This window comes from Pan paniscus, chromosome 10 (assembly GCF_029289425.2).
Source record: "Pan paniscus chromosome 10, NHGRI_mPanPan1-v2.0_pri, whole genome shotgun sequence".
Lineage (NCBI taxonomy): Eukaryota > Metazoa > Chordata > Mammalia > Primates > Hominidae > Pan > Pan paniscus.
Window position 1 is genome coordinate 29,436,258 of NC_073259.2, and position 13,012 is coordinate 29,449,269.

At 40.9% G+C, this 13,012-nt stretch overlaps 1 pseudogene; it reads left to right on the top strand.

The window, feature by feature from the left end:
- The first annotated feature begins 8,514 nt into the window (after window positions 1-8,514).
- On the top strand, window positions 8,515-8,692 carry LOC112436852 (U2 spliceosomal RNA; annotated as a pseudogene).
- The last annotated feature ends 4,320 nt before the right edge of the window (window positions 8,693-13,012 follow it).

Below are 13,012 nucleotides of genomic sequence, written 5' to 3' on the forward strand. Positions count from 1 at the left end.
TAAGTCCTGAGTGTGAGAGGGAGAGTCAGCCTCCAGAGTACACATCCCTACCAAGGAATCTGAAAATCCAGACCATGAGAGAAGGCCTTAACCCTACCTGAACTGGAATGGATTTAGAGAGCAACGTGAACTATAAAAATGGAAGCAGCAGCAGAAAGTGACTTGCAGGCATTCCCAGTTTCCAGCATGAACCAAAGGAAGACATTCCTAACTATATCTTATAGGGGCCATTGGAGAAGTCAGCCAACAAGCTCAGGGAGGGGTCACAGGGTGAAAGAAGCTCCCAACTAAATTTTGTGGTATGATCTCAAGTGGGGAAGAACTCCTTTGACCAGAACAGTGGCAGGGGGAAAAGGCAGGGAGCAGGAAGTGCACTGCAGACACAAGTGAACACAGGAGCTGGGCACTGGCCTTGTGGGCAGGCAGGAAGGAGCGCAGCCTGAAAGCTGAGGTTGCTATCTCTGTGGGGAAGCTGATGGCCTGGGGCAGGTCTCAGCTCTGTGTGCAGACTGCCTGAATCTAAACCTGCTGCTGTTAGTGGAGCACTGTGGGAGTTAGATTGGCCTCACCAACCGTGTGGGAGCTGTGTGAGGCTTACTGCCACTGGCTACTCCCCACTCCCTTTGCAAACTCTTCTGTGCAGCAGAGGCAGTTCTATTCCCCTCTGGAACATTATCCCTGCAGCCTGAAATCACCCCGCAAACCCTCACAGGAAGGGCCCTTCTGAAGGAGAGTCAGAGCTTTAGACCCTCATATCCGTCTGACCCTGCCCCCACCTGGTTGTGCCCCTCCACATGCCCTGGTAGCTTAACACAAAGGACATAAACTTTGGGGAGCTTTATAGCCCTGCTCATTGCATGAGAAATCAGAATACTTCCCCCAGAAAACTTAGGGCAAGCTCAAATCCCACTGCTACTACTGTGGCTGGTGCTCTTCTGCAAGTGCCACCTCTTGGCTGGAGCCAACTGACACAGTCCATTATGGCACCTCTAAGTAGAATAACACTGCACCCAGTAAGGAGAAATCAACTGTGTGACCTCAGCTATTACCAGAGGGCCTAAGCCTGTCCATGTAACAAGTTCACTAAAATTATAACCAGCATACAAGAAAGCCAGCACATTAAGCCTATCTATACCCAAGGAATCTCGCAGAGTCTCTGTCACTCCCCTGTCACCACCATCAGGGCTTGTGCTGGTATCCACTGCTGGGAGACCTGAAGTCAGGTCACATCACTGGATCACTTGCAGACACTAGCCCAGAGTCAGTAGCCCCACTGGGTGGCTAGACCTAGAAGAACAATAACAACACTGTAGTCTGGCTCTCATAAAGTCCCATTCCTAGGGGAAGAGGGAGAGCACCACATCAAGGGAACACCCCGTGGGACAAAAAAATCTGAACAGCAGACCTTGAGTCCCAGATCTTTCTGCTAGTGAGGAGTTTCTTACAGCAGAGACACAATTGCAGTGCTGGGCACAGCAGGGAAAGTCTACACTTCTACCACAACAGGGAGGCAGCCTCTGTGATCATGAAGGGTCTTGGAGAAGGGGTCCTTGTCCCCTTCAGTACACTACTGCAGACACAGCTGGGGCTTCTCCCACAGGAATGCGGCATGTATGCACCTATAGATGGCCTTCCTAGAACAATTCAGGTGACAGCATCTCCACAGGAGGAGCACTCCCCAGATTCAGGTTTGCATGAAAGGCAGTCACAACTCCTCTCTACTTGGAACATAAACATTTCTACAGATGAAAAGAGGTGCTTGTCTGATCTGAATAGCTGAAACACTGGGACAGGAGTGAGGCTGGAAAGTGGATAGCTTTCCTGCTGGCCTGGCAGGGGAGATGAGGTAGCTCCCACCCGTCACTCTGATTAAACCTCAGCACATCAAATTGAGAACTACCCTAGCCAACTTCATCAAGACTGGAACTTCTTCCCACTGTTAGGTATTACATCTACCCACCTGCTTTAGCTACAACCAGTGCCTACCCAGGGATATCTCTCCCCCTTGCCTGAAGCCTAAATCATCAACTCACAAAATAAAATAGTGGAGGAAAATTAAATAAATAAAAGAAGTGTACACAATGGGCGGGTGCAGTGGTTCATGCCTGTAATCCCAGCACTTTGGGAGGCCAAGGCAGGCGGATCATGAGGTCAGGAGATCAAGATTATCCTGGCTAACACGGTGAAATCCCATCTTTACTAAAAATACAAAAAAATTAGCCAGGCGTGGTGGCAGGAGCCTGTCGTCCCAGCTACTCAGGAGGCTGAGGCAGGAGAATGGCATGAACCCAGGAGGTGGAGCTTGCAGTGAGCTGAGATCACACCACTGCACTCCAGCCTGAGTGACAGAGCGAGACTCCATCTCAAAAAAAAAAAAAAAGTGTACACCATGAGAGAATAAAATAAGCTTCAAGAGATCCTTGTTATTCCAACCCCATAGGAGATAGTAAACTTGCCCACACACCAAGCACATAACTACTATAACTAGCACCTGGAATAGCCAGAGCACAAAGACTCTCTATGACTAAGGAACTCATACAGAGAGAGTCTTCACCTCTATAAGCACCAAGAATCAAATTAGGCTATAATAAACTATAAACATTAAAGTCATATCCTTCAGAGGGAAAAAAAGAAATTAAAAAAAAAAGAAAACCAGAGTTAGCCAGGTGTGGTGGCTCACACCTGTAATCCCAGCATTTGGGAGGCTGAAGTCAGCCTCAAATGGATGTTGCAGTGAGCCGAGATCACGCTATTGCACTCCAGCCTGAGCAACAGAGCGAGACTCCATCAAACACACACACACACACACACACACACACACACATAGTCAAATCAAAATTAAATTCAAGAACAATTTGAAGAAATAGTCTACCCAAATAAGAAGGAACCAGAAAAGTAATTCTGGTAATATGACAAAACAGAGTTCTATAACACCCCTAAAAGATCACACTAGCTTCCCAGCAATTGATGCAAACCAAGATGAAATCTTTAAATACCAGATAAGGAATTCAGAAGGTTGATTATTAAGCTACTCAAGGAGATACCAGAGAAAGGTGAAAACCAACATAAAGAACGGAAAAAGAGTTCAGGATACGAATGAACAATTTTCCAGACAGACAGCTATCATAAAGAAAAACCAATCAGGACTTCTGAAAATGAAAGATACACTTAGGAAAATACAAAATGCAGTGGAAAGTTTCAACAATAGACTAGAACAAGTAGAAGAAAGAATTTCAGAACTCAAAGACAAGGCTTTCTAATTAACCCAGACAGACAAAGATAATGAAGAGAGAATCAAAAGAAATGAACAAAGTCTCCAAGAATATGGGATTCTGTACAATGGCCAAAACTAAAAATAGCTGCTGTTCTGGAGGCAGAAGAGAAGTCTAAAAGTTCAGAAAACTTATTTGGGGAAATAATTGAAGAAAACTTCCCCTGGCCTTGCTAGATATCCAAATATGAGAAGCACAAAAACACCTGGGAAATTCATTGCAAAAAGATCATCACCAAGGCACATAGTCATCAGGCTATCTAAAGTCAACATGAAAGAAAGAATTTTAAGAGTTGTGAGACAAAAGCATCAGGTAGCCTATAAAGAAAATCCTATCAAACTAACAGATTTCTCAGCAGAAACCTTACCAGCCAGAAGGGATTGGAGTCCTATCTTTAGCCTCCTTAAGCAAAATAATTGTCAGCCATGAATTTTGTATTCATCAAAACTAAGCTTCAGAAATGAAGGAAAGCTAAAGTCATTTTTAGACAAACAAATGCTGAGGGAATTTGCCACTACCAAACCAGCACTATAAGAAATACTAAAAGGAATTCTAAATCTTGAAACGAAAGCTTGATATGCACCAAAATAGAACCTCCTTAAAGCATAAATCTCACATGAAACAATAACACAGTGAAAAACACAAGATATTAAGGCAACAACTAGCATGATGAATAGAATAGTACCTCATATCTCAATACTAACATTGAATATAAATGGCCTGAATGCTCTACTTAAAAGATACAGAATGGCAGAATGGTTAAAAAAAAAAATCCACCAACCAAGTATCTGCTATTTTCAAGAGACTCACCTAACACATAAGGACTCACATAAACTTAAGGTAAAGGGTGGAAAAAGATATTCCACATAAAGGGAAGCCAAAAGCAAGCAGGAGTAGCTATTCTTGAATCAGACAAAACAGACTTTCAGAAAACAAGAGTCAAAAAAGATCAAGAAGGACATTATATCATGATAAAAGGATTAGTCCAACAGGAAAATATCACAATCCTAAATATATATGCACCTAACACTGGAGCTCCCAGATTTACAAAACAATTACTACTAGACTTAAGAAATGAGATAGACTGCAACACAATAATAGTGGGGGACTTCAGTACTCCACTGACAGCGCTAGACAGGTCAAGACAGTCAACAAAGAAACAATGGACTTAAACTATACCCTAGAACAAATGGACTTAACAGATATTTACAGAACACTCTTCCCAACAACTGCAGAATATACATTCTCATGTGCTTCTTGTCAGCACATGGAACATTCTCCAAGATAGACCATGTGATAGGCCACAAAACAAGTCTCAATAAATTTAAGAATACCAAAATCATATCGAGTATCTTCTCAGACACAACAGTGGAATAAAACTGAGAGTCAACTCCAAAACGAACCCTCAAAATTATAAAAATACATTGAAATTAAATAATCTGCTCTTGAATGATTTTTGGGTCAACAATGAAATCAAGATGGAAGTTTAAAAATTATTTGAAATGAATAATACTGATACAACTTATCAAAACCTCTGAGATACGGCAAAAGCAGTGCTAAGAGGGAAGTTCATAGTGTTAAATACCTATATCAAAAAGTCTGAAAGAGCACAAATTGACAACCTAATGTCACATCTCAAGGAACTAGAGAAACAAAAACAAACTAAACCCAAACATAGCAGAAGAAAAGAAAGAACAAAGATCAGAACAAAACTAAATGAAATTAAAACAAACCAAAAAAAGATACAAAAGATGAATAAAACAAAAAGCTGGTTCTTTGAAAAGACCAACAAAACTGATAGACCATTAGCAAGACTAGTCAAGAAAGGAAGAGAGAAAATCCAAATAAGCTCGATTAGAAATAAAACTGGAAAGATTGCAATTGACACCACAGAAATACAAAAGATAATTCAAGGGTACTAAAAACACTTTTACACACATCAACTAGAAAATCCAGAGGAAATGGATAAATCCTGGAAACATACAACCTTCCTAGATGAAATTGGGGAGAAATAGAAACCCTGAACTGACCAATATCAAACAGCAAGATAGAATCAATAATTTTAAAATTGCCAACAACAAAAAAGTCCAGGATCAGATGGATTCACATCTGAATTCTACAAGACACTCAAAGAAGAACTGGTACCAATCCTACTGAAACTATTCCAAAAGACAGAAAAAGAAGGAATCCTCCCTAAATCATTCTATGAAGCCAGTATCACCCTAATACCAAAACCAGGAAAGGATATAACAAATAAAGAAAACTATAGGCCAATATCCCTGATGAACATAGATGCAAAAATCCTCAGCAAAATACTAGCTAACTGAATCCAGCAGCACACATCAAAAAGATGATACATCATGATCAAGTAGGTTTCATCTCAGGGATGCAGGAATGGTTTAACACAAGCAAGTCGATAAATGTGATACATCACATAAACAGAATTATGAACAAAAATAGACACAGAAAAAGCATTTGATAAAGTCCAGCATTGCTTTATGATTAAAAATAAAAAATCCTCAACAAAATAGGCATAGAAAGGACTTACCTCAAAGTAATAAAAGCTGTATATCAGCAGTCCCCAACCTTTTCGGCACTAGGGACTGGTTTTGTGGGAGACTGTTTTGTGAGGTGGGGTGGGAGTTTCAGGATGAAACTGTTCCACCTCAGATCACTGGGCATTAGTTAGATTATCATAAGGATTGCGCAGCCTAGATCCCTCACATGTGCAGTTCGCAATACAGTTCGTGCTCCTATGAGAATCTAATGCTGCCACTGATCTGACAGGAGGTAGAGCTCAGGTGGTAATGCCTGCTCACCAGCCACTCACCTCCTGCCGCGAGGCCCAGTTACTAACAGGCCATGGACCAGTACGGTCTGCAGCCTGGCGGTTGGGGACCCCTGCCATATATGACATACCCACAGCCAATATCATACCGAATGGGGAAAAGTTTAAAGCATTCCCTGTAACAACTAGAACAAGACAAGGATACCCACTTTCACCACTTCTATTCGACATAGTACTGGAAATCCTAGACAGAGCAATCACAAGAGAAATAAATGAAGGGCATCCAAATTGGAAAAAAAAGAAAGTCAAACTGTCACTGTTCAGCAATGATATAACCATATACCTGGAAAGCCCTATAGACTTATCCAAAAAGCCCCTAGATCTGATAAATGAATTCAGTAGTCTCAGGTTACAAAATCAATGTACACAAATCAGTAGCACTGCTATACATCAACAATGACCAAGCTGAGAACTTAATCCCTTTTACAACAACTATAAAAAAAATAAAATACCTAGGAATATATTTAACCAAGGAGGTGAAAGACCTCTACAAGGAAAACTGCAAAACACTGCTGAAAGAAATCATAGATTACACAAACAAATGGAAACACATCCCATGCTCATGGATGGGTAGAATCAGTATTGTGAAAATGACTATACTGCCCAAAGCAATCTACAAATTCAATGCAATTCCCATCAAAATACCATCATCATTCTTCATAGAACTAGAAAAAACAATCCTAAAATATGTATGGAATCAAAAAAGAGCCCACATAGTCAAAGCAATTCTAAGCAAAAATAATGAATCTGGAGGCATCACATTACCCAACTTCAAATTATACTACCAGGCTATAGGCTGGCTGTATTTACCAAAACAGCATGGTACTGGTATAAAAATAGGCATGTAGACCAATGGAACAGAATAGAGAACTCGGAAATAAAACCAAATACAACCAGTTGATCTTCAACATAGCATACAAAAACATAAATAGGGGAGAGGACACCCTATACAATAAATAGGGCAAGCCACATGTAGAAGAATGAAACTGGATACCCATCTTCATCTTATACAAAAATTAACTCAAGATAGACCAAAGATTTAAATCTAGGACCTGAAACCATAAAAATTCTAGAAGATAACGTTACAAACTCTTCTGGACATTGGCTTAGGCAAAAAATTCATGAATAAGAACCCAAAAACAAAGGCAACAAAAACCAAAATGGATAAATGGGACCTACTGAAACTAAAAAGCTTCTGCAAAGCAAAAGACATCATCTCTGTCGCCAGACTGGAGTGCAGTGGTGTGATCTTGGCTCACTGCAATCTCCGCCTCCCGTGTTCAAGCCATTCTCCTGCCTCAGACTCCTGAGTAGCTGGGACTACAGGTGCCCGCCACCACGCCCAGCTAATTTTTTTTTTTATTTTTAGTAGAGATGGGGTTTCACCATGTTGGCCAGGATGGTCTCAATATCTTGACTTCATGATCCACCCACCTCAGCCTCCCAAAGTGGTAGGATTACAGACATGAGCCATTGTGCCTAGCTGCTTTTTTTCCTAATCTTTTTAAAATCAGGGAACTGAATACTTTCTTTTTAAAAAAAAAAGTTTTCTTCCGCTCCTGTTTCTATTCACACACACAAACTAACAGAAGTATACACACACACCCCTTAATAAGCTACCTTGATCATGAAAAGGGGTCTTGACATGTGGTTTTTATCAATCATCTTCATATCCCAGCATCTAATATAATTTCAGATATATAACTGTCCAATTAACACATGCTGAGTTAAACTGAAAAAATATTTAACATACTATGATTTTGTGTTTTGCTTCCAAATGTCTATTAAGAATTGAAGCCATAAGCCTGGGCAACATGGTGAAATCCCATCTCTACAAAAAAATACAAAAATTAGCTGGGTGTGGTGCCATGCACCTGTAGTCCCAGGTACTCTGGAGGCTGAGGTGAGAGGATCACCTGAGCCCAGGGAGGCTGACGCTGCAGAGAACCGTGATTATGCCATTGCACTCCAGCCTGGGCAACAGAGTGAGACCCTGTCCTAAAAAAAAAAAAAAAAAAAAAACTGAAGCCATGCTGTGATTTGACAGAACCCCCAAGAAAATACGTCTATCATGTGCCACATAATGATGTTTCAGTGACGGACCCCAAATACAACAGTGGTCCTGTAAGATTATAATACCATATTTTTACTGTACCTTTTCTATACTTAGATATGTTTAGACACACAAATATTTACCAATGTGTTACAATTGTCTACAGCATTCAGTACAATAACCTGCTGTACAGGTTTGTAGCCGAGGAGCAATAGGCTATACCATATAGCCTGAATGTGTAGTAGTCTGTACCATCTAGGTTTGTGTAAGTGCACTCTGTGATATTTCCACAATGACAAAATCACCTAACAATACATTTCTTAGAAGATATCTTCATCATTATCGCTTCTCAGCCTTTTGGCTAAGATCAAGTGTAGAATATATCCTCATGATTAAGTGATACATGACTGTAACTCAGGAGCAATTAATTGCCTTATATATGTGAATAGTTAAGTATGAAAGTACACATTTGGATATGCCATTTTCTTCTCTTGTATTCTCAGGGAAATGTGTCTTGCTTTTGAGAAATAAACGTATTTACTTTTTATTTACATGACAATGGTTCTCATTCCCATTTTGCATTCACTTCTATTAAAAAGAGAAAAGGATGTCACTCTGCTTACTCCAGTTAGTCTGAATACCATGTTCAATATTTCATCTCTGCTGTACTCAGTGCCACAGTGCATGGAGCTAGCATTGTTGTTATGGTCAGATAAGCAGCTTAGCAAGATGAAACTAGAGTTTAAGGCAGATGTGGCCTGAGTTCCTCTTCCTCCGGCTTCTGATGATCTCATACTATGCCACACAGTGTGCTTCTCCTGTGCCAGCCTGTGCTGAGATGGGTATGTCTTTGAATCAAGGTTCTTTCAATTATTTTAAAGTATTCTTAATCTCTTCATGTGCAATGCAATCAATCAAAGTGCAATTTAAGAATCATCTTTACCAACCAATTTCAATAGAAAATAATTTTTCTCCAATATCCCCTGAAATACTGGCTGCCTGCCTTATGTGTTACCCAGGCAATGGATTTTCTCTATAAGCTGAGTATTCTGTGTCTGCCTTCTTTGCATTGCTGCTGTGACCTAGAGGTGGGAGAGAAAAATGGGAGAAGAATGCAAGGAAGGAGAGTCATGTTCTGATTGGAATCTGAGCTTAAACAGTTTTTCCTTTTGTGCAAATTTTATGTCGTATGTCCCACCATCAGACATTCTTCTGAGTCCAGTTACTCAAGAGTAACCACCATCCAACCCATTCTTGCCTGCCCAGTATCAAACAGGCAATACAATGCAGGCACAATATGAGGAAATCATGCCATGTCACTGGCCCACTGATCTTGCAAGGTATAGAAATAAAATTGCTTTAATAACTTCTATTACCATAATATATTATGGTAATAATATATTAAATTAAACATATTATATTGAATAATATAACAATATATTAAATTTAACATATTATATTTAATAATATAACAATATATTAAATATAACATATATTTGATATATTACATTATGTATTTTTATTGAATATTAAATATTATAGCCATAATATTTAACAACAGATAAGTTAACAGGTGCCACCATTCAGAGCAGACATGTGGAGTAATTAACTGGTACAATTAACTGGTACATATTGACTAAATGCTACTTATTGGAAATAGCTGGGTTTTGGAAAAATTTTTTCCATTATTTTCTCAGATACTTGTGGCATAACTAAAATTTGTCCTTGGAACACCTGTGTGGACAAAAATATTGAGAGTGAGTCTGCTCCAAGGTAGGAAGCAGAGCCCTACAGGGCACATAAGAAAAACAGCATAAAGCCACCACCTTGTCAGCATTCGTAACCCACCTGCCTGTACTACACCCTTATTGCCATTCTCAGCCAATCCCTTGGGGCAGTCACTCTGCCTCAGGAATGCCAGTGAGCAGGAGTGGGCAATTTGACATGTATCTTCCAGATGATTGCCAAATCAGAGCCCTGACATAAGCCTTCTGTTTTCACCCTTCCATCCCTGACAGGCCAGCCCTGTGGCCTTCCTTGCTCAGAGAAATTTTATTTTCTGAAAGAAAAGAAATGCTAGGCCTTTCTTATGGAAGAAGCAAGGGATCATGGGGTAAGCAACTGACTGAAAAAAAAAGAGGTTAAGGACTACTTCCCTGGGGGCACGAGATTCAAGTATGGAAGGGCTCAAGGTCATCCGAAAGTAACTTTGCCTGCGAGTGTTCAAAATGGGTCCTGATGTGCCTTTGCCTGCGAGTAATCACAAAGGGTCCTAATATAGAAGGGGTTCCTGGTTTGCTTTTCCAAAGTATTCTAGTAAATCAAACCATGAGTGTGAATCTGTTACAGGTAGTTAGGCATGAGCAGGCAGGAGAGGGCTCTTCCCCCTACCCACTAGAAATGCGGGGTGATGGTTTGGCAATCATCACATTGCCTCTCTAAAAATGATAATTCGGCAGCCAGGGAGAGACAAGCTCTTGATGGTCCACACCTGTTAACACTAAAAATGTTAACTGAATGCAGACCCCAGGGAGAAGCAGCTTCTTGGGCATGCGTGTTAAGAGACAAAATGGCGAAGGATGACGTTCCAGGGGCAGAGGCCACTTGAAAAAGCCTCAGATGGGCATGCGTGTAACTCCCAAAACAGGCTGTTCGTGCTCAATTGCAAAGGGTAGGGAAAGCACTGCCCAGGCAAGCCCACCCTAAGGAAAGAATCATGGGAAAGAGGGAACCTATAAAGTCATAGGATCAAGGTTAAAGGCCTTTTGTTTTTTTGTTTTTTTGTTTTTTTTGGCTGTCTTCTTTTTCTCTCTTTGACTTTCAGGAGCCCACTTGGATCTCTTCCAAGGGATCTTTCTTTCTTCTCTTATTAAGGCAGGTGAGGATGTCATTTGATTTGAGCTTTTCATTCATTTGTTAATTTCACAAATATAGAGCTCCTCTCCACACAAGATAGCATGGTGAGATGAGTAAGACAGAGTCCTTGACTTAAAGATACATACAAATCCCCATACCCTTTCGTTCGCATTCTCAGGATAATTGCTTTGTTTCCTCAATGTGAGTGACTAATTACAGAAAGGGACATGAGGCCAGGCACCATGGCTCACACCTATAATCCCAGCACTTTGGGAGGCCAAGGTGGGTGGATCACCTAAGGTCAGGAGTTCGAGACCAGACTGGGCAACATGGTGAAACCCGGCTCTACTAAAAATACAATAGCCAGGTGAGGTGGTGGGCACCTGTAATCCTAGCTACTTGGGAGGCTGAGGCACTAGAATTGTTTAAACCCAGGTGGCAGGGGTTGTGGTGAGCTGAGATCACGCCACTGCCCTCCAGCCTGGGCAACAAAGTGAAACTCCATCTCAGAGAAAAAAAAAGGAAAGAAAACAACATAATAATCTGACATTTTCTGTTCATAGAGAATCATGGGAACCATTATAACAAAGAAGTCAAGAGTGTTGGTGTGGAGTGGACCTTGGTTTGAATACTCAGCTCTGCCACTTACTAGCTGTAGGCTCATACGCAAGTTACTATCCTCATCTGTTAAAAAGGAATAATATCTAATGTTATATAAAATGTAAAAATTATTTCACACAATGCCATTCACATAGTAAATGTTCAATAATAGCAAAAACCTCAGGATATATAAGTGGCAATGTGAAATTAATACAGCAGAAGCTCAGTTCACACAGATGTTAATCCTTAAACAAGCCTTGCATTGTATGACTATCCCACAAAAGGAGTAAGGGAAGATCTTACATCACTGGAGTGAGTGACTACCATGGACCAGCCACCGTTACTCACTTTACTTCATTTAACCCGCACAATAGCCTCATGAGGTAGATATCATCACCATTTTGCAGATGAGAAAGCTGAAGCTAAGCAAAGTTGACCTGACCAAAATCACATAGCAAGTAAGATAGGAGTCCAGCTTCATCTCATTCCAATATGAGTGCGTTTTCCTCTTTTCCATTGGCTCTCAAAGTTTGGTCTTAAAGGAGCTGTATCAGCATCACCTGGGAACTTATTAGAACTGCACCTTCTCAGCCCTACCCCAAACCCACTGGGTCAGAAACTCTGGGGTTGGGGCCTAGCCATCTGTATTTCACACTCAGACTGACACACGATCATTTCTGATAACCACTGCTCTATAACATGCGTTTCCTCTTCAATTAGGATCCGACTCCTTATTTTGTATTTAACAAGGAGTATGAAACAAAGCCCGGGCTCTGAATTTGTATTCCTCAGCAATAATGTGTCAAGTAATCTTAAACAAGCAAACCCCTGGCCCATTCCAGCCCATAGTGCATGTGCGGAAGAAAAGTAGAAATTAATATTGGGGCCATTTTGCATATTCCTAAACCCGTAAGCTAGTCTCTTTGGAGAACGTTAAAGCTTTGCTGTTGTCACAACTAGTGGTGTCACTTCCCACCATTCCTGTTAGTCTTGGGCAACATGATATATTTATTAAGCTCCTACTATGTGCCACTGGGAGAAGAGTGAAGAACAAAATCAGCAAAGCCTCCCCTCAGGGAGCATGTGATCCGATCTTTCCCAGCAGTGGACTCTTGTTGGTCATTCCTAGAATCCCAAGACCCTCCTCTTTTATCGTTCCCCCCACCAAACCTATCTACATTTAGAATGGGAATAACTATAACTTCTAGGCAAGTAACTGTAACTCCTAACTGAGATCATTTACTCAAACTCCCCTGGATCACACATAGCCTGTCCACCCAATGTAGTATAGCTGACTCCTCTGGTCTGAATGTGCCCCCTCAAAATTCACATATTGAAACCCTGACCCCCAAGTCGACAGTAATTAGGAGGTGAGGATTTGGG